Raw genomic sequence first — 22,468 nt, forward strand, 5'->3', positions numbered from 1 at the left:
CTGCTGAATTTCCTTTCTAATAAGGAGAAAGCAAGGTGTAGGTTCTGGGAAGGCAAAAGTATTTATCTTAATTACAATCGCATTATTTTATTTTCATTTTTGTATTTATTTAAATGGTTGTCTTGTATTTATGGCAACTGGCACAGCTTCTCTACTTAATGTAGTGATAGAAACCTCTTTAAAATCAATTAATATAGAAAAGCAAATGTATTTAAAGAATCACATAATAAATAGGAAGAAGTGTTTGCTTTAACGTTTCCTTCCATGTCTGGCAGAGGTGGGAACTCCATCGGTTTCACATTCCTGACCTCTGACTTCTCTCCACAGTTTTACTCATTAAGCAACTTTACTTACACTGTGGGAGTGGGAGTGGAAAGAGGGCTATTTCTGATTGTAAATTTGGCTATGAAATGGGCATGCTCAGGGCAACATCCTCCTTCTTCCTCCCAGAATTTAGATACTCAGAGGAGAATTTACTCTCCTCTGAGTATCTACCTCATAGGTAATTAGCTTATAAATTTCCAGTCTGATTGGTAGGACCCTAGCAGCAGATTATTAGTTTAATAAATCTTTATGGTGTAACAATGATATGCTGGGTTCTGGTTATGTGTCTTATTTTGCGTCCTCCTGTTGCCCAGAGGTGCAGCTCCCTTTGGAGGGCTCCAGACCAGCCTCCGGCCAGGCTGTCTCAGTGTCTTTGGCTTCTCAGCTTCTGAATCTGCCCAGAAGCAACAGTCAAGGGCATTGTTGAGCTCAAGGTCCTTCTAGAAGAAAGCACCAGGTATTCATCATCATGAATCATGAGACAAAAATAGGTAATTGTTTTTAAGTCATCAGGCCGATCCCCTCGTGGCCTAACCACCATCACCCTAGCAGACCAATCATGAGGGATTTTAGTGATTACTCTGCTAATGATATAGTTTTGGCAAAAGGCCCTAGGTAAGAGTGCTGTGCACCTTCCCTGGAGAGTAATAGCTTTTGTGTCTGGACACCACATTTTCTTATGCCAATTCTCTACCACTTAACTAAAGTTTAGTATAAGTCTTATTATATTGCTGTGTTTTATTTTCATCATGGTATTTATTTCCACTGTTTTGTTTACTTGTTTATGGGCAGACCCTCTCCCACAGACTGTAAGCTCAAGGAGAGTAGAACCATTTCTGTATTGCTCATGGCTGTATCCTGAGTGTTTAGAACATGTTGAATGAATAAATCAATAGCTTCATATTCCAACTGTTGGAACAAGAAAACTAGGATGTGTACCTTCAAGATCTAATTAGCAGTCACTGTTAATTAGATCATTGTTTTAACTCTGGAACATTGTTTTAACTCTGGTGCCAATTTTTGCTGCTGTGTATGGTTCTAAATATTTAACTGTATTTTTATCTACTGCATTTCTATTTATTGATTCATTAATGCTCTACCTACAGCTGGAAAGTGTTTGCAGTGGCTTATGATAAAATCAACAGACATCAGGCCAAAGATAAGAGCTTATAAGTAAGGGAGAAGGACCCAAGGGAAACCTTAACAAGAAATCTTTGTTAAGGTGTAACTTTCTATTGCAATCTATGCAAGATCTGTCCCCTTAGCTCCCTTTTCTGGGTAAAATTGACTTGGGCATTCAAAATTGGTTTAAAAAATTATTTAGAGTCCTAAAGCAATTTATTGTGAAAATGTTCAAAGTTTTCCAAAATTTATACTCATCCAAGTAACTGTTCATAAAGGCACCATTTTGAGGCCAAATCAAATGATTTCGTGCTTATTCTTCTCTTCCTCATGTTTTCTGATGACAATGCAGAGGTGCGTAGGAGTCAAAGGCAGGCTTTACCTAACCTGGACAATTTTTCTAGGTGGTACATATAGGAGCATGGTTGACACCTTCTGGTCTTTTGTTCTCCTTAAATATAAAAATGTCCAGATTGGTAATTTCTAAAGAACAGTAAAGGTAAACAGGAAACAGGATTGGATTCTGCCAAAGGGTGGGAGATTTTAGGATTTCCTTGAGTTTATTGGCAATAGACCAGAAATACTTATCACCATTCAACTGCTGATGAGTATCCAGAAATTGCTCCTGAAATATGACTATTTTTTCTTTGAAATCAAAGCCATTTTGAATTACCAATCCAAATCAATTTTAACTACCAAAGGCTGAAAAATTTGCCAAAGATAGTATGATAAGTAACTGGCAGAGCCTGCACTAAGATTCAACATTTCTGATATTTAACTTTACATTTTTTCTGCAATGCTCCACAGCTTCTTGGGGATCCCAGGAGATCTGATACCCTGCAGAACTACTCAGAAATTATGGAGCTATCTCCAGACTTCAGGCCTGGATGCTGGCCCAAGGCAGTAATGAGTTTGAAGTAGGTGAACTTATCAGCACTGTCCTGGCAACAGTCAGCCATCTTTCTGGGGAGAACCCAGGGTCCTTGGGACCCAGGGAAGACTCACGACCTAGAGCTAGATTTGAATTCAACAACTCCACCTTAGGGAGGGGGTGTCAGTCAGCTAGTATTCTCCCCAAACACAAGCCCAGTGAATTTATTTCCAACGGTGAGAGATTTACATTTCATCAGCTCTCATGTATTCTGAGGACTTGAACCAAAGGTACAAGAAACATGTAGGTACCTTCCATCCAAATCAATCTACAAAATGCATGTTAAATATTTTATTCACTCAGGCAGCCAAGCACATCTGGGTTGGTGCTATCTAGTCTCCACCCTTTTGAGACAAAACTTGGCTCTGGGACATTCACCTTAAAAGAACCAAGGCAAAATATAAGACTTGTGTCTCTCCTGTCCCCACTTAGACTGGTTATCTATCTAACCTGACCTCACAGATGTCTCCTTCCATGTTTAAAAGAGATGCTTCCACTCTACTAGCACATATCACATCCTTTTTGTTTCCTGAAATTTATTTTAACAGAGGCAGGGGAAGAAGGACTCTCATTTACTGAGCTCTAAATATGTGTTCAGCACTGGGCTGGGCAATTCCAAGAACATGATGATTTCTAATTTACATGACAATCCTGTGAAGTAGTCATTTCACAGATTACAGAAGAAAGTTAAATGCTCCAAGGTCATGCAGACTGGAATCCCGGGTGAGTGCTCAAATCTCAAATGCATGGTCTTTGCATTCATAAGATGTTGTGAACCTAAAGATAAACTGGGACAACTTGAGCTTTGGAGAAGGAGGTGGGTCTTGTCTACTTTAGGAAGAGAGAAGAAATCAGCCTCCACCATTCTTTCTCTCCATTAGAGCTGAGGGAGGCAGAAGTTTAAGACCAGTAAGGGCTCCTTAGAGGAGGGGGACCCTTCTAGAGGGCAGGAAGCAGGTCTGGGTAGCCGAGTCTAACAGAGGCGGAGCTGCGACACTGCAAAGTCCTGCCCTCCCCCTGTTTTCCTGGGGCAGAGAATTGCCCCCATCCCCAGCCCCCTCGGCCTCTACGCAGCCTGAGACGCTGGAGGTGGCACCTGGAGGCTCGGGAGGCCAGCGAGGAGTTACACGCTGCAGACACAGAGGAGTAGGGGGGAGGGGGGTGTCTGGTGCGAGGCTCGGGCTCAATAATGTAAGGGGTTGGGCGGGCCACGTGACTCCGAGGAGGTGGAGACAGGCGAGCTAGAGGGAGGACTGGCAGGCGCCGGGAGGGGTTTGGGGAGGGGGGCGCGATCTGAATAATTGAGGAGCTGTTCAGCAGCCGGCTGCTGCCTGCCTTTGCCGCCACCGCCACCTCCTATCGCAGCCGAAGAGGCGGCTCCGCGCTGTAAGTGCGAACCGCCAGCCACCAGCCTCAGCTGCGGGTCCGTCGCCTCCAGCCCCTCGGGTGAGTGATGGCCCCCTTTGCCGCAATGAGTCCCCATCCGCGACCTCCGCGACCCAGCGGACCCCCTGGGACTGGGATGATGCTCTCTCCCCGAATGAACCAGGGAGCCGGAGCCGCCAGGAGGGGGAGCGGGAACATGGCGCGGAGGCTGAGGGCGCCCTCCGGGAAGGGGTTCCCTGCAAGGAGGAAGGCGCCGGGTCGGGGTCCCCGGCTCTGGCCGGAATAGGGCCCCGACAGCCCGCGGGAGCCGCCAGGCGGGGCGGGGGCAGACGCAGCTCCGGCGCGGCGGAGCGAGAGGCAGAGGACCGAGCCGGGAGCAGCGTCCGGCCCGTCCGGGTCTCGGCACGCGCTGGGCCGGCCTCCCCCGCCGTGGCACTCGCCGGGCTCGGGCAGCCGGTTCTCTGCCTGGGACTGCGCCCGGGAAAGGAAGAGCCGCTTTTCCGGCCGCAGCTCGAGGGCAGGGCGGAGGCAACATCTGCCCTTTTACCTGACAACAAACTCTTCAAAGGGACTCCGGCTGAGCTCAGAGTCCCGACCAGAGCGGTTGCTCCCGGGTGTATCTGTCCCCGGAGAGCAGTGACACGCCGGGGGCGGCGAGGAGGACGTGACGGGAGAAGTGTCCAGGGACGCTCTCTGCGGCGAGCGGGCGGCCCAGGGAGAGGACTGTCGCCTGCGCTGCTTCCCCCGTCAGGCTCCCCTCTTCCCTGCCCAAAAGCACGTCAGTTTCCCACGAATCCAGAGGGCCAGGCTGGGGTGGCTGTTCACTCGGGATGCAGCCCTCAACCTCCTTTCTGTCTTATCACCCCGACCCCAAACGTGTATTTCGTATTGCGATTGAAGAGTAAGTGAAAGAAAGGCAGAGAAAAGATGCGGGAAGCCTGATCCTGGCGCCCCTCTTCTCCCTACCCGGGCGAAGCTCGGTTCGTTGAGGTCTTGAGCTTAGAGACTCAATGGAACCGGCTGTGGCGAAGGGATTCTTGCCTATGTGACGGGGGAGGTCACTGGCCGGAGTTAGTCAAGGGCCACAACATGATAGCCTGCTTCCCCCTGAGGTATGGAGTCTGGGAAAGCACCGAGATCATAACACCTGGCTGGAGCCTGGGCCGCAGAGCAGACGACCAGGGCTGGGGGTTGGGAGCTGTCCGTGGTGCTGAAAGTTCTCGGAGGCTGGGGGCGGCTCACAGCTAGCCGGCGTTCCTTGCAAGCAGAAACTACGTTAGAACCACGGAAAGAGGTATAAGCAAGCGACCTACAGAAGCAGATAAAGGTGCTCTGCCTTCCTCAGTTCTCTGCTTCCCCTGACTCCGCCTGGGAGGAGGTTCCCCGCGCTCCTGGGTGGAAGAGCAAGGAGTGGGTGTCACTCCAGGATCCAGCCTTGCTAACTCCGAGTTCTATTTCCTCTGCCTGCACACTGAGTCTTCCTGTTAGAAAAGTATTGAAAAGACTGGTAGGGATGTTTGTTTTGATAAACATTTCTGTAACTTTCATGAACCAGAGAATTGTAAGGCTACACTAAGGACGAGGCTTCCTGGTTATGGCTTTTTCTCTCTTTAGCACCCTTCTTTCCCCACAGCATGCTCTAAGATATAGATCTCTAAGAAGCCTTGTGTGCTTGTTTCTTTAACTAGGTTTGTTTGTTTGTTTGTTTGTAGTAGAGGATGGTGTCTCACTATGTTGCCAGACTGGTCTTGAACCCCTGGCTTCAAGTGATCCTCCCACCTAGGCCTCTCAAAGCACTGGGGTTACAGGTGTGAGCCACAACCTAGTTTTTCATGTTGTGGGTGAGATGGGAAAAGATTAAGCCAATTTTGGGAGGCCTAGTTAAGAGAAAACTTACTGAACACCTACTAGGCAATATTATCTCATTTAAACATTCACAGTAGCTACTAAGTATCACACAGATAAAGAAACTAAAGTTAGATATCTTAAGTCCAGAGGTTGGATTCAAATTTGTGTCTGCTTAACTCTAAAGCCCAAACCATTTTCATCCCCTTATTTGGTGTTTGGCTTTGAATAGCTGTTATTGGGGATTATAGCAAGAGAATGACAAAGGAGGGAGGCCTGATTTTCCCTTCTACACACTCTGCTCTCTCTTCCAACCCTTTCTTCTTAATCTGTTCACTCACCCACTGTCACTCACTCCCACCCTCCAACTGTTTTATGCATGCTGCTTGAGATACCACTGTTCACACAACTTGAGCTCCAGAATTACAGAAACAGGTTACAGGACTACACCAGCAGGCTTTCCTGAAAGAGCATCAGGGGTTCAGGAATCCTGAAGAATTAGAAATGACATAGATGTCTTTCATATTTAGAGTTATACTATTGAATTTTAGGGCTGGAATACCTTAAAGATTATTCAGCACCATTGTTTCACAAGAAGAACTTGGGGACCAAAAGATGGTCATTTGTCTAAGTCATATGATTGAAAGTTAGGATTAGAACCCAGTTAACTGATTCTAGGGCCAGTGTTCTTCCCACTACTGCATGATTTTTAAAATACTCTTCCCTGCTGTCTTCTTTGATTATCTTTGACAAGAACATCAGCATTCATAAACTGTATTCAATACTATACCACAAATGCAAACACCTAAAATACAATCAGTCCTCTTGGCTACTTTTTCTTCCAGTTTTTTCCCCTCTAGACCCACTATTCTAGTGTTGTCTGATCCAATACACCTAAGAGATATGACCCACCTTTCTCAATAACAGTTTTCTCTATGGCAGCAATTCGCAAATGGGAATGGTGGTATGTAATTTCTCAATTTGCACTTATGTTGTCTATATTTCCTCTTCTATGACCTATTCCCCACAAAAAAATTTTCCCAAAATTGATCACCTGAAGCAACTTCCCACATTCTTCTAGGGACTTAGAAGAGTCCCTAAAAAGATCTAGGCATAAATAAAGATCATTACAAGTGCTAATATATACGAAATGCTTGCCACATGGTATACACTATGCTAAATTATTTTATCAATCATTTCATTGAATCTTCACAATTCTATCAAGTAGGTAGCTTCATTAGAAATGGTCCTAGAGCTCTAGTGGACTCTAACATACAGCAGAACCTGATGTTCTGTTCCTATCTTCTTGTTTCTCTTTCCAGCCCATACTAAAATCTTGTCTCCATTAATTGGATTTCTGTATTGAATTGATAGTTCTGTCCTAATCCAATACATAGGGTCTAGAAATTCAAATTCAATTCAAATGACATTGTTTTGCTCTCTTATCTCTTAATATTTACCACAACATATTCTTTTCATTTGTTATTGCTTACTTAAAAATCCTCATGTGTCTTCTTATTGGTAACACCAACATCCTGCTTCAAGTTCCCTCTAAAGCCAATTAAGACATAACTCATAATTAAATACATAACATCTACTGTATCCTCTCTAGGTGATCGTGCAAGAATGTTATTGGTGAGGTACCCTGGGCTCTGTGCACAAGAAATTAAACTGTCTAGAACTACTTTGTTCAACATAATAATCGCTGGCCACATGTAGCTATTTACATTTAAATTTTAAGTAAGTAAAACTTTAAAAATTAAAAATTCAGTCCCTCAATAACACTAGCCATGTTTCAAGGGCTTAATAATCATATTTGGCTAATGGCTACCTTATTGGACAGTGTAGATATAGAAAGTTTTCATCACTGCAAAAAGTTCTATTGGACAATGTTGTTTTGAAACAATCTCACAGTGATCAAGAACTAGGAATTGAGAAAAGTAAGGACCTACTCTTATTGAAGCTTATTCCAAGAAAGGAGAAAAATCCACTTATGCCTAGTATATCACTAGCAGCCCAAAGATGCCCAGGACAATTAGGCTAGCAAGGAGAGCACATGTCTCAGATCTTAAGGAACTGGTTGCTTCAGGGGTTTGCTTCATATGGATTCCATTTAACTATAAAGTAAAATGTTCCATGAATGGGATTTACTGGTTTCCTGAATTTCAACTTAGAAATTATCTGAAAGTTCTTATTCAAAATTCAGGTTCATATATCACACATATATGTGATAACATGTATATCTTATCTTCATAAGCATAGTATGATAAACATGGAAAGAATTATAAGACTTAGAGTTAGTAGTACATATGCTACTTATTACTTGGTGACATTATAAGGCCCTCTAGGGCTCCATTTCTTCATCTGCAAAATATTGATGAGAATTGCCATAACTATGTGGAAAAGCTATTATGAAACTCAAAGTGTAGGTATATGAAAGTACTTTGTAAGGAGCATGAATGAATCTGCAATGGTCGATCATTTTATATACATATGGTATAGTCAATATGCAAATGGAGTATTTTAAGCTGAATGCATTTCTAAATGCTTTTAATCACTGATATGAATGTATTTTGCCATTGTTGTCATTTATTTCACTGAAGAGTGGGATGTTGAAGAAAAATAATTTCAATTGTTGAGATTTCTGGTTGGTCAGGTTCTAGCAATTAAAATACTGTGCATTCTTTGTGATTTGGTTTATTTGGCCCTGAACAGTTCTTTCTCAGGATTAAAATTTTTTTTTAACTAGGAGGTCTCAGTGGTTTGAAACAGCTTTTGCCTTTTAACTAATAGTTTTCTTTTTTTTTCTTTTTTCTTCCATGAGTTGAGAGAAGGCATAACTAATAGTTTTAAATTAATTGTCAATAATTATCCTGTCACGGTAATAGGAGTTCAGAGATAACAACAAAAAGTATTAGGGATATTCTTCAATATGAGTGGGTGAAAGGGATAATTTAAAAGAAATATTTTTACTTGTAACTAATTAAAATAAGCTTCTACCCATTCTCGTAAATCAATGAGAATAAGATTAATTCTATATCATACATTAATTAACTGAATCCTTGAAGTTGCATTAGGGATTCTGACCTTAAAAAGGAGTCTTCATTCTCTAAGGTAATATCTGTTGAGGTTATGAGTAGAACCTTAAGCTTTTGGCTAACATTTACTCCCAAACCTGGCATCTGTTTTCCTATTCCTGCACCTTGATCTATGCTATTTGTGTCTCAAGTAGGAGTGCCTTTCAAATGCAGCCATACCTTGTATAATGACTCACCATTCTGATACTTAAATATTTTTCTCTTATAACACAAACACTAACACAAAGCTCAGCCATTGTAGACAATAAGCCTGGAAATGAAGCTATCCCTTCAGATGATTCTTAACTATATTTATTATGGTTGCTACTCTTCCTGAAAGCTCAATGAAGCCTATTTATGTATTTATTTACTGGCAAAGCATTTGAGAAGTCAAGCTGAGTATGGCCAAGGGCATTAGATTTTATCTGTGGTTCCAGGATCTCTAGCAGGTTGTTTCCTTCTTTAGGGACCTAGTTAAGACTTTGTTAGGTGTTAACAAAAGCATGGATGGTAACTTGTAAGATGCTGTATCAGAGAAATAGTTGAGACATACTCTTAGCCTCTGATGCTGGTCAGTCATTCTCAGGCTTTTTTTGCAAATGGAATTATATTACTGAAGGGAAAATTAGTGAGGTTGTCACCTCTGGCCTCTGATAGATCCTGCTAGCTTTAATAATAAATATCTTTTATTGGGAGTCATGGTTTATTCACTTTGTGGTACTTATACTTTGGAAAGGCCTGGAGTTTGAAAAGGGGAAAATGGCATTACCTTGGAGCTGAAAAGAGTTTAATTTCCTCTGTCTGTAGCTTAAAGACCTGATTTTATATCCCAAGAAATAAAGAGAACTGACAATGTAGCTTTGAAACTCATCCATATAGCATCTGATCATCTCTTTAATCAATGTTGTAATTGAGGAATGTCCTATATTGTCACAGAAGTGCTGTGGTGAAGAGTGTTTGGAACTCTTATAGCATGGCACATGGGTGTTCAATAAATATTTGTTGAATTCAGGCCATTGTTCCAGGTCACTTCATGCCATACACTCATCTAGCCAACCTTCTCTATCAAAAAATGAGTATTCGTTATGAAATTTTCCTTTAGCAAATAAAACTGGAGACAAACATATAACATCAAATCTTATCCTAACAACCACACTCTTAGGCATAATTAGCGATGGCCAAAATAGGCTGCTCCAAGAATTATGTCTTTCTGCTTTCCTCGGAGAACAAGGGATACATCAGCCCACGGTCTTGCTTTTCACTGTGATGAGGCAACTTCCTAAACTCAAAGCTTAAATAGAGTCGTGTGCACTTTTCCACTTTTACCTTAAATAAATACTTACTATATCCTTGGAGAAAGTATTTGTTTGGCCTTTGTGATGGTGGCAGTCAATTGCTATTGTTTCTAAATTCAGAAGATACTTAGCTTAGAATGAAAGCACACACGGTTAATTAGAGGAGACTTGGTGACATCACAGTTTGACAGTTCACAGAATATTATCCCCTTTCCAGGAATAACTGAGACTCCCTTTAAGAGTTTTAACTGGTGGTTACTGATAAAAATGAAAGAAAAACAGATCATTCCATTCTATCAAGTCAATAAACAAATGCCTAGAATTAACTGATTCTCATTTGCCAAAGGCAAAATATTCCAACCCAATAAATTGTCCTACAAATAAGCAAGCTGTTTCCCTGGCCTCTTCACTTTTTAAATTTTTTTTCATTTGTTTGTTTCTTTGAATAATATGTAAATAAAAACAATTGCACCCAGGTGTTTGAAATTCTGATGATGAAATGGTCTTTATAATTGGAAAGACTTAATTGTTCATTAGAGATTATATCTATACAAAATGCTATTATACCAATAATTTGTAATAATAACATACCCAATTCTATCACTTTTCAGAAGAATTGAGTCTAAGAACAGTCACCCAAATTAATGGCAGAGGCTTAAGTAAGACTTGAATCTCCTCTCTTTCAATCTACTTTTCTTTGCATATTTTATTTTATGTATTTATTCATTTATTTTTAATTTTAGAGACAGAGTTTTGCTTTGTCACCCAAGCTGGAGTGCAGTGGCATGATCATAGCTCACTGCTGCCTCCAACATCAGGGCTCAGGTGATCCTCTACCTCAGCCTCTAGAGTAGCTGGGACTACAGGTATGTGCCACCCAGCTAATTTTTAAGTTTTTTGTAGCAATGGAATCTCACTATGTTGCCCATACTGATTATCAACTCCTGGTCTAAAGTGATCCTCCCACCTTGGTCTCCCAAAGTGCTGGGATTACAGGCATGAACAACCACACCTGGCCTCTTTGCATCTTTTAACATCATTCATCTTTCCTTAGTCATGAAAACTTGTTTAGTCAATGAGTTTAACCACTTCCACCAAACTTTCATCAGAGGTTATAGGAGTAGGAAATTGAATATATCTGAATTCAGATTAACTCCCTTTGTACTTCCAGGTGAAAGAACTTCTGGTCAAGGATAGTCAACAGGTATAAATTTCATGGGTGAAACTAAGAGCCAGAGAGAAAGATTCAGAATTCCAGCATCCTTGTTGCAAGAACTTGGGCAAAGATTTAACTCTTCTTACTTTCTTTATCATCATCTTTTAAATGAGATATTTGGATTAAATAGTATTCCAGGCCCTGCAAGCTAAACCATTCTTTGGTTTTATGAAATAGGGTAAGGGCTTGAATAATCTGTATTCTGCCTCATTAAGCCCAAAGAATTAAAAATAAATCAAGACTCTTATTTTTATATCATTACATATTGGAAGCTCTGAATTTCATGCAGTAACCTGGTAACATTGATTATAATGATAGCTAATATTTATTTATGTTTATATATTATGACCCTATAAGGTTGGTAACGTTATTATCCCCATTTTACAGATGAGAAACCTGGATCCTAAAGTAGTTAAATAATCTGCCCAAATTCATACAGCTAACAAGTTTATGCCATCATGCTACACTGCATCTTTAAAAACCAGAAGTCTCTCAAATAACTGATATGTGTCATTTATAGACCACTTACTACACAAGCTCCTTCTCTCTAGGGATTTTATATTTGACTTTCATCTTCTGGCTAGAAGAGCAATCAAGAGAGTAAATAGAACCTCAGGTTTGTGGTTCTGTTAACACCATATGGGGATCTGTATTGTCTTTCTGTAAGATGACTCTTGTCCTTTTGCAATTGATGACATTGATCAATTGTTTCAATGGTTCAGTATTGAATGTTGGTGCTCTGCAGGCTGCTGCATGCAATGAGAACCACTCTGCTGCCTCTTTCCAGAAAGTGTGGACAGCCACACCACCAGCAATGCATGTTAGCTGGTGCCGTACCCAGCATCTGCTAAAGCTATAAAAGTTAGCCCACCACATCTTCACTGTTCAGTAGTCTTCTGGCTTATGCCTCCCGGTTTTGACTCAGAGTAACAATATCGACAGCTTTTAAGGCAAAGGAAAAGAGCTCCCAGAATGTCATTTCCTGGAGGTGGGTTTGGGTCAAGAGTAAGACTAAAATTTTCAGAGTCATGTTGTGAAATTTATTTTCTTCTCATTAAACCTATGTTACCAAATTAGTCATAAATGCAGTACACCACAGTGCCCATCTATTTCATTGTGGATTTTAATGTGTACTAAATCTGCTAATGAGCATCCACCATTTAACATGACATGTCTAATCATCTGAGAATGCTCTGACAGTAGCCAAATGTGTGTGTGTGTGTGTGTGTGTGTGTGTGTGTGTGTGTGTGTGTGTGTATTCTTTGGCTCTAGTTTCTGGTTTATTCTTTAGCTCTAGTTTCTGATATATGTGGCTGATAAACTAGCCATATATCCTACCAACACCAAAGCTTATTATAGAATGCATAACTCTACTTCTGCTGCTGTGGTTTTCTAGATACTTTGTAGGGAGTGGGATGGTTTAGGAGTTAGAAGATTTGCTTTCCAGTCTTACCTTGGAAATGTACTGGCTATGAGACTTGAGCCAGTGCCATTCAACTTCTTCAAGACTCCGTTTTCTTATCTTTAAAATAGGGGTAGTAGAATTTGTCCTTCACATCACAAATAGAGCCAGTGAGATAGCATTTGTTAAAGCTCCTTGTAAGCCATAAACTCTATACAAAGGAAAAGGATGGATTTTCCATCCTGTCAGTCCTTTTCAGAGAAAAATAACTCTCAAGTTGCTGATGCCCAATTCTGAATCAGGGTTGACAGCTAAATCAGTGTCTTTAGGGTTAAGAAGATCTTGGATCTAAACTTGTAAGTCTAGAAAATGGTACTTACATTACAAGGAGGCCTCCTGGTATCTTCTAAATCAATGGTTCTCAACCTAGGGCAATGTCACCTCACTAAGGGGTATTTGTTATTGTCAAAGACACTGGGAGTGGGTGTTACTACTGGCTTTTGGTGGACTGAGATTTGGAATGTTAAACATCCTGCACTAAGTGGGACAATCCTGCACAATAAATAAGTGTCCCACCCCAAAAGCCAATGGTACTCTTCCTCCACTGAGAATACTGCTCAAAGTAATTTGCTGTTCATTGTCCTTCATTCTCTAGCTGATGGAGACAGAGAGAATTTACTTTTGATTTCCTCCCCCAGATGAAATCCAGCCATGCTCATGTGAGGTCTGTAATAGCTCAAAAGCATTACTGGGCTTCCAATAATTTTATTGAGAAGTAAAAAATAGGGCCAGAGACCAGTGGTTTTATAATTGGCCCCCATAAGCTTCTGCAAGAAGCCCTCTCCAACTCTAGCAGGGGCAAGGAGTCCCAAAAGGTTAATAAGCCCATAATGTGAGACTCAGCCTAAAGGTTTGCATATAGGATCCCAAATCAGTAAATTATGATTCTGAAAACCACCATCTTTGTAGTTTATTGAAGAAACATTGGATTATGCCCTTCCTTTGTGACAAGCCTGGGTCTAGCTAGGCACTGAATATAAAACCCAATCCCTGCCCTTAAGTCACCAATAAGCTGACAGTCAGACAGACATAAACTCCACTAATTATGTATGTAACAGGACATATGCCGCCACATGTTATTAGGGAGCCTCCAAGGGGAGATCCGGGAACAATTCACCTCCATAGAGGAAGTGACAATTGAGGTGTACATTGAATGGTATGCAATATTTTCTCAGGTGGATAAATGAAAAAGAAAGCTACTGTAGATATGGAAACAGCATAAGCAAATGCTAGCGGTGTGACCAGAAATGACACATATGCAGGCCAATGTGCTTGCCTGGCTGAGAATGATGGGAGGTCATATTGGAGGGACTGAAGATACTTGAATTCAGCTGGGTGGATGTATTTACTCAGCCAAGAGTTCAACCTTTGGAAAGGGTTTTTATGAGTATTTTAGGAATATCATTTGTATTCAGGGCTCTTGGGGTCCAATCTCACAACCAGAAGGAACCTCAGAAGTCATCCCAGCATTCTTTCCCTGTGATTTACAGTCGATGTAATTAAAACACAGAGATATTAAGTGACTTGTCCAAAGTTAGCTAGCAAGTTTGTGGCAGTGTAAGGACTAGGACCTAGTCCATCCTCTCCGTTCCTAGCATTTGCCCTGCTCTGTGCTGCCTTCGGGAATTTTATTCATTGTCTGAGCATAATCCAATGTAACGCACAATGTGATTATTAAGTATTTATGAAACTCCAAGTTTTCCATTACTCAATATTAAGATACACCGCAGTTCCTTCCTTACAACCAGGTGATACATAAGATTCTGAGCTGCTTCTACACAAGAGCATTCTGTCCAGAAGCACAAGCAGCAGTCCAATGCGTGGGCATGACATTCTTCCCCCGTATCACACGTCCTCCCCTGCCTCCTCGTTTCAAACTGCCAGAGATTATGGAGGCACAGCCTGAACAGAAGGCATCTTAATCTCTGGGGGTTCTGTAAATAATATGCTGTTCACGCTTGTGTATAAATGATCACAGCCTCTCTATTTTCTAGATGAGGGAGCCTTCAGAAAGATGAAGCAGCCCGCACACAGAGCATATCAGAGATAGGATTTCAGACTCCAGAGTTTCAGCGCTCTTTGTAACAGGGTTGAATTTTTCACCCATCGGCACACTCCTAATAATTTATCCAGGTTTATGGTCTTAAATTTCACCTCATAGTCAAGTTAGTCTGTGCTTATTTAGGTTTCAGAGATTGGTTATTTCACATTTCCCTTTCTCTATGGCCACCTTTCCTCCACCCCTCATCCAATACACATCCAGTAGAAACCACCTAAGCTAATCCACTCAGTTTACAAGAGTGGAAACTGAAACCCAGAGAGGAAAAGCCACTTGCCCACATTTGCACAGCTAAAAGCAGTCCTGTGACTTGATTTCCTGACCCCCATTCCAGTGCTTTTCCCTTCACACCAAACTGCTATTTCCCAGGGATAGATAACAAGGCATTTTCCCATGCTCACAAACCTCACTGTCATTGCACAATCCCACGAGGATGGATGGAAATGACTGACTGCACTGTGCTCCAAGTTCATCCCAGGATTTGTTTAGAATGCCCACAACCTGTTATCACTATGCTGTATTGGTTGATCTATCACATTAAGAAGTTGATTATGGGCCGGGCATGGTGGTTCACACCTGTAATCCTAGCACTCTGGGAGACCAAGGCAGGAGAGTTGCTTGAACTCAGGAGTTCAAGATCAGCCTGGGCACTAGCGAGGCCTTGTCTTTACTAAAAATAGAAGAACTTAGCCAGGCATGGTGGTATGTGCCTGTAATTCCAGCTACTCGGGAGGCTGAGACAGGAGGATCGCTTGAGCCCAGGAGTTGGAGGTTGCTATGAGCTATGATGACACCATGGCAATCTACTCAGGGCATCAGAGTGAAACTCTGTCTCAAAAAAAAACAAACAAAAAAAGCTATTATGGAAGAATTTAACACTTTTTGATCTAGAGGATTCTTATATTCAATGCCATCACTCAGGTAGAGATAACCACAGAAAACAATGTGCCCAAGAAGAAAGATGGCAGGGACAGTCAATGGCTCCCATCATTGAAGAATGAAGCAAAGTTCACTATAAGTGGCAGGTTATTAAATTTATATTCGTATAAACCAGACAATTGGGTTATTGGGTGGATTTAAGTAAAATTGGTAGTGGCCAAGAAAGTGAAAAAGGACAACTGCCAAGCAATTTCTTCTTCAGGGACAAGGCATGTTGCCTGAATTGATCAGCATGATGCATTTCATTTAGTGCAGACAATGGTTATGTTGATAGAAGCTTTTTGTAATCAATGGAACTCAAATTTTCAGTGTAAATTACTTCTGAGGAATCATTTAAAGACAAAAACAGGTGGTATTTCAGTAAAGATTTTATCAAAAAGAGAAGCAAGGGAGAGGGTAAAGAAATCCAAGAGCTAGCTTCCCAGGTAGGACTTTGTTTCACAGTCTGACTGGGATAATTCAGAACAGAAACTTGATTTCATCAATTCTATCAAGAGTGATCTAGCTCCAAAGAACAAAGCCATGTTCCCGAAATCTCAAGAGACTGTTGTAAACTACATGCCGATGTAGGCACATACAATAGGGGATGTTTGTAAGTGTTGCCCAGGCTACTCCCTTCCTGCTATTAGGACAGTGAGAAAAGCAAATGAGTGATCAAAGATAACCTGTGGCCACAACATCAGGGTTAATGGAGTTGGAAAGTCTGATGGAATGTGCCATTCAGGCCGCAACAAAGATGAGAATTTTCCCAATTTCCACCCAAGAACCCCTTTCAGGTTTGGGGAATAGTTGTATCCTTCAAATAGAGGGTCTTGTTCTTCTATTTGCTAGTAGTGGAGAAACTGGCAACTTCTTTTGGTAAAAGATAGGGACTTTATCTAGTTGCCTATGTAGCCCCCAGCTTCTGTTAGGATGCTGTTCAAGACATGTTGTGACTACTTAACTCATAGCCTGTCTTATATCAGTGATATGTTAGTCTCCTTTAGGGAGTTCTGGTAGATGCCACAGCCTAACCACTAGCTACGAATAAACCATCCAAGTGGCTGGGTTATTTCTCAAGAGACAAACCTCTGATACTTTGTGCTGATTCTGTTTATTCTGTTTCAGAGGGTACCATGGTCTGGCCTTGCTCTCTGTGTGCCTCTGGTTTATCCTTGTTTGTAATCTCCATGTGTGGACCCTGACATTTGAAATACATTGAGTGTTAGTCACTCTCAATGTAGTCATGGGGCGGCTATGACTCATCTACAAAATGCTGAAGGAATCGACTCTCAAAAGTATTTTTAAAAATCAGACAGCATTGTTACCTCTAAAAGAGGCCAAACAACCATTTTGACTATTTTTATTTTCCCCTTGAGCTGACTGGTTACCCTCATTCCAAGTCAGAACAAAATCCACAGACAGTTTGGGATTCATTTTAGGTTCTGTCCTAGTCACAAAGACTTTTGACACACTTTCTATTCCAGCATCAGAACACAGGAAGAATATATCTGAATGAGTATAGATCGTTATGTCAGAAATAAAGTTTTAGTACAGACAGCTAAAGCATGCCACTAGAGAATTTAACCATCAAAACAGAAACAAGACTTCCCTGTTTCCCCACTGTCTTAGTGAATAGCCTCTGTTCTTCCTTTCTGCCCCCAAGTCTATTCCAACCTACAGTTATAAATAGATTTTCTGGTCCCATCACAGTATATTAAGAATCTAGGGGGGAAAAAAGAATCTAGGGAAAATTTGTCATTTGAGCATTATGAAGTCATCTCTTTACACATGTGATTTCAATATGGCAAGTTAGTGAGTGTTCTTGTTAAAAGCAAGGACAATGACATGGCTATATCATAATACTTCTGATAGTAGCAATTGCTCACATTTACTCACCTAATCCTATGAAGTAGGTACTATGATCCTCATTTTACAGATGAGGATTATAGAATTTGAATGACTTGCCCAAGGTCTCACAGCCAGTAAGGGTTAGGGTTGAGGCTCCAATGCCATACCATTTGACACCATGCTCTGCCCGTCTGTGCTGCCCATCCACAATTTTAAATCCTCTCTGAAACACTGAGGAAACTTCTGAAAGGCCACTCCTAAGGTATCTTATATGAGTGTATGGATGATAAGAACAACTTTGTGTGTCTATCTTCATTGCATTAGCAGAGAATTAGGCCTAGGGGTTCAAAGATTTGGTGTGGGACTTTAGGCAAGTCATATTTTTTTCCAGGACTTAGTCACTCCTGCTAATACAGTGAGAAATAATAGTTCTTTATTCATTATTCATTTCATTATTCATTCACTCCATTCCACAAATATACTAAAAACTGAAGCTACAATGGGGAAAATAGACTATGAAGTGTTAATAAAAATAGGAACCATTGTCTTGAATATTGTTGTTAAAATAAAAACAACATGAAGTCCCAATTGCCTAGGATATATGGAGCATTATCTTCAAGATTGGTTCTTTTGGTTTAGTTTTCTTAACCAGTGAAGTGATTTGAATTTTTCTCATGTAATTGTCAAGGAAATAAAATTACAGGCCTAAATTACCAACGTAATACTAGTTACTACTTGCAAAAGCAAACGCCTAGATCTTCAAGGTTCCTGCGAGTGGTTTGTGGAAGACAGATTTGTCCTAAACTGTCAGTGATATACTCTACATCTCAAGACTTAAATTAATTTTCTAGAAGTTCAAGATACATCTTCATGTGCCAGAAACTCGTTTCTTTCAGCAAAGGCTGAGATTGTTTGATTACCCCAAAGCAAAAAATATAGTACAGGAAGACTAATAAGCTGTAATGGGAGAACTGATGGCAGAGGTTGATATTTATGAAACAAAACAGAATGGGGGTTTTCAAAGGAAGGCAAGCAATCTGAAAGGCCATTTTGTTCAGTTTAAGAGAATTCTAAAGTTTAACCTTTCTGATGGACTGGAGAATATTAAGGAAATGTTGAGTGAGAAAGTAAAAGAAAATTAAGCCAACAGTAAAAGGGTGGAAAGAGATTACATTCATTTTAAAGTACTCTCTACTGTGGAGAAGGCCAGGGTATAAGGCAAAGGGCATTTGCTGGGCAGTGAGAAGTGAAGATGCATCTGCTTCCTTCAGTCAACGCCTTTACTAGTGTCTGGGGCTTGGGAGTAAGAAGTACACACAAATAAATAATTGGCTCTTTCTCAGTTCTGAGTCATCCAGTTCATCCCCAGTTTTCAGAAATCATTTGCAAGAGGCATCATCATGAAGCCATTAACTAATGGATCCCAATTGCACCAAGCCTGGAGGCCTAATTTAAATACAAGAAACTGTTTGGGCTTTAACAGTGATTTTCTCCTCTTAAGACAAGGGACATCAAGCCTTTGCTAGCATAAGACGAAATAAAAAGACAAACAAACAAAAAAATCAAGAGGAAACCAGTCATTAGAAAAATGAGCCGTGATCGTATAGTGGTTAGTACTCTGCGGTGTGGAAAAATGAAATATATCTGCCAGCTTCATCTCGCAGCTCAGCTTGTATGCAGGGCCAATTTCTAGTCTAGTAGAATAATATCAGTTATAAATTGGAATGCTTAAGGTGTAACCCATGGCATGAAGGCATCACATTGCTCGGGTGGTCTATTTCAACTTTGTTTTGAATGTTAATGCAAAGGTCTCCAGATTGTGGAGGTTTTTAATGAACTGTAAGGTGATCCTCACCAGAATTTCTTTTGGGCTCAGCTGCTTGCAGTTTTGTAGAGAAGCATTTTATTATAAGCTCAATGGCTGTAAGATGAGTGAAACTCATCTCTCTTGGACCTTGAATGCTGAGCTACGGGGATAAGACTTTAAGCCACAAGCAGTGAGAGCCACTAAAGGCTGTTGTGACTGAGAGAGTGACAGAAGGTTCTGACGACAGTGAGTGGGATGGATGAAGGAGGAGGAGAGGGAGGGGACAGTGGAAGGGGACAGAGAGAGAGAGAAAGAGAGAGACTGCAAATAGAAAGTCAAATCAGGAGATTAAACTGTGAAAATTGTGCACGAAAACCAACATTTCATAGCTGTAGAATCAGGAGCTATTGTTGCTGTTTGTTGGCTAATGTTGTTGTGCTGAGCCATGTCATCCAAATCTTGTTTGAAAAGAGCACAACTCCAAAGAGCGAGGAGAGAGATCACCACTTCTCTCTTTGGCTTCACACCTGACTTCAGTTGCCCCTGTTTCTCTCTCAGCTGGCAGGAGCCACTCCACTTGCTGTAAAAGGGTTGGCAGAAATGAGCAGAGGTACAGAGACAGAGAAAAACCAGATAAGATTTGCGTGCCTGGAACCAAAACACTGCTAAGGAAGCACCGGAGAGGTGGAGCTGGTGGTGGTTTCAGCTCAGCCCTCCTCCAGCTGTGTGAGCCTCACCTCACATTGGCCCCTTTGCTTCTCCCAGGCTGGGATTCCTCTTCTGTAAGACAGAGAGGCAACCATAGATGATTGCCATGTTTCTTTCCAACTTGAAAATTTATCATATCAGCAGTGTATTAATAATTTAAAGATGGATTGCATGGAACACATTCAATTCAATCCAATTCCAGGATGGTCCACTCTATAAAATGCCAAAACTCCTAAGGGCTTGCTTTCTTCACTTTATTTTTCTACCCTCTATTTCTTAGCTTTTTGCCATTATTTTTCTGGTGCAGTATTTTCCCCCTCTTCCATTTTTTTCTTCATTGTCTAGTGACAGCAGGGAAGGGGGTGCTTCAATAGGACAAGAAGCTGAGGTCATCAGCTTCTCCATGGGAAAGAGAGGAGCCAAGCCCCAGACAGCTCTTTCCCACCCTGCTCTGCTGGTGACCCCCAACCCTGCACCAGCAAGCAGAGGAAGCTGAACTCAGCCTCCCTTCTGATTTATTTTGTCTCCCTTTTCCACCAAGCTGCAGGCTTACAGATGTTCTAGACAACTCTTCTCCTCACTGCCTATAGGCCAACCAAGGTGACTATTGTCACTCCCTCTCCCTAGGATAAGTATTAAAGAGGGAGTCAATTTGCACAAATTTTACTCCAGCTTAGCTTTAAAATAACCACCATGGACACAGGCACATGAACACACACAGCTCCAGCCTTCTATCCGCAACTGCCTCTATTTAACCTTGGCCTAATCAAATCCAGCAGGTCACCAGAGCCATGGATGGCAGCCTCACTCCTAAAGAGAGGACCAGACCCTGATTAGTCTCTTATCTTTTAGTCCCCTTAGCTACTATTGCCTTTGAGAACCATCATCTCTTTGCAGCCGAGCTCAGGTGGGGTCTCCTTTACCTTGCTACCCTCTTCCACCTCCACTTCCAGCCCAGGGATTCCTATTCACTGCTTGTGTGTCTCACCTCCTATGCCAACTTGGCTCTCTTTCTTTTGAAACAACTGAAGTTGACCTTGAAATATTAAGTGAAGGTCAAAGAACCTATTTCTCTGGTCTTCAGAACCTAAGGAGGCTAGAGATTTCCTCCTAACAATTCAGGATTCTGCAGCAAGAACAAGATTACTGAATTGCTGGAAATCCTAAAATGAAAAATAAAAACCAAAAAACCCCACTCAATTCCCAAGATAGGTCTATGGAGAGAAAGCCTAAATCTATAAAGTTGGAAAGATGGGGAAGAACTTAGTTTCCAAACAAGTGCCATCCATAGTGTAAGTTACATTAAAATTAGAGGTAGCAGTTGGTCCACCCCCAGCACCTAAAGTCATAATAACACTATCTGAGTTTTAATACAGCATGTACTAGGCATTTCATATCCATTAACACAAATTAGGACAATAATCCTACAAGGTAGATATTATTAATCCTCATTGTTTTCAGATGAAGAAACCATGGTTCAGAAAGACTATAAACTTGTCACAGGTAGGACAAAGACTCTGACACAGACCCGTCTGACTGCAGAGACTACAGGCTTTGTAGAAGGCCGTGTTGCCTCTGCAAAAGGGTAAACTGCTAAAACTTAAACTTCATAAGATAAAACCAAAATCAGTGAACTGGAGGGAGACCCCTGTGTCCTGGGACTACTGCTTCTAACTAGCAACGTGTCCCATCTTTTGGGTTTCAGTTTCCTTTTATATGAAGTGAGAATGTCAGATACAGTTATCTCAATTATCTCTTCTGGTTTCAGCACCTGGAAGCGTACTTTCTGGTCCCTGCGTGTCTCCTCCATAGGGCCAGCAGCTTAAATCTAACCTCAGCACAACTGATCTCTGAAAACAGGAAGTGCCACTCCAGAGGCTGTGGAAATGACTCAGAAAGTAATTCTGTTCTCCAGAGAGAGTCTATAATTTCTATGACTGCAATTACCCACCGGTCAGGGCTGGCATAGGTAACACACACTGCCGTTTATTCCCCCACCACTCCACGGCGCTCTCTGACGACACCGGAGAAAGGAGCTGCCGTGTGTTTAAAAGGGGTGATGACTCAGAAGTGAAATGGGGAGAAAAGATAAATATTGCACACCCCCACATAGCTCTTACATGAAAACCCATCAAAAGAACCTGTTAACAGCAGATAATGCTGGAGTTATTTACTGGCAAGGATTCTTCATTTAATAAAAGGAATCACCAGGATTCCTTCCAGTATTGTGTTTATAGTCCAGCAAAGACTGAATGTGATGGAGAGATAGACGCTAAATCTAATGTGCTGGGAATCAATGCTAACCGAATGCAGATCAAAACCAAAGAGGGAGCGTGTATTGTTCAATGTGAAATTCTGTTTGCAAAAGTTTGTTTTACACACAATCTTTAGGACCAGTGTTTGTTGGATTGATGTGAGTGCATCTTTTGTACAGCAGGAGACCCGTGAGTATGAATCTATACAGAGG

At 41.5% G+C, this 22,468-nt stretch overlaps 1 protein-coding gene across 1 annotated transcript in view; it reads left to right on the plus strand.

The window, feature by feature from the left end:
• The first annotated feature begins 3,636 nt into the window (after window positions 1-3,636).
• Window positions 3,637-22,468, plus strand: part of SLC7A14 (solute carrier family 7 member 14) — a 114,788-nt gene continuing 95,956 nt past the window's right edge. The window contains exon 1 of the mRNA XM_012779282.3: window positions 3,637-3,823. The gene's annotated coding sequence lies outside the window, so the exon portion shown is untranslated. The remainder of the gene's footprint in view (window positions 3,824-22,468) is intronic.

This window comes from Microcebus murinus, chromosome 1 (genome assembly GCF_040939455.1).
Source record: "Microcebus murinus isolate Inina chromosome 1, M.murinus_Inina_mat1.0, whole genome shotgun sequence".
Taxonomy (NCBI): domain Eukaryota; kingdom Metazoa; phylum Chordata; class Mammalia; order Primates; family Cheirogaleidae; genus Microcebus; species Microcebus murinus.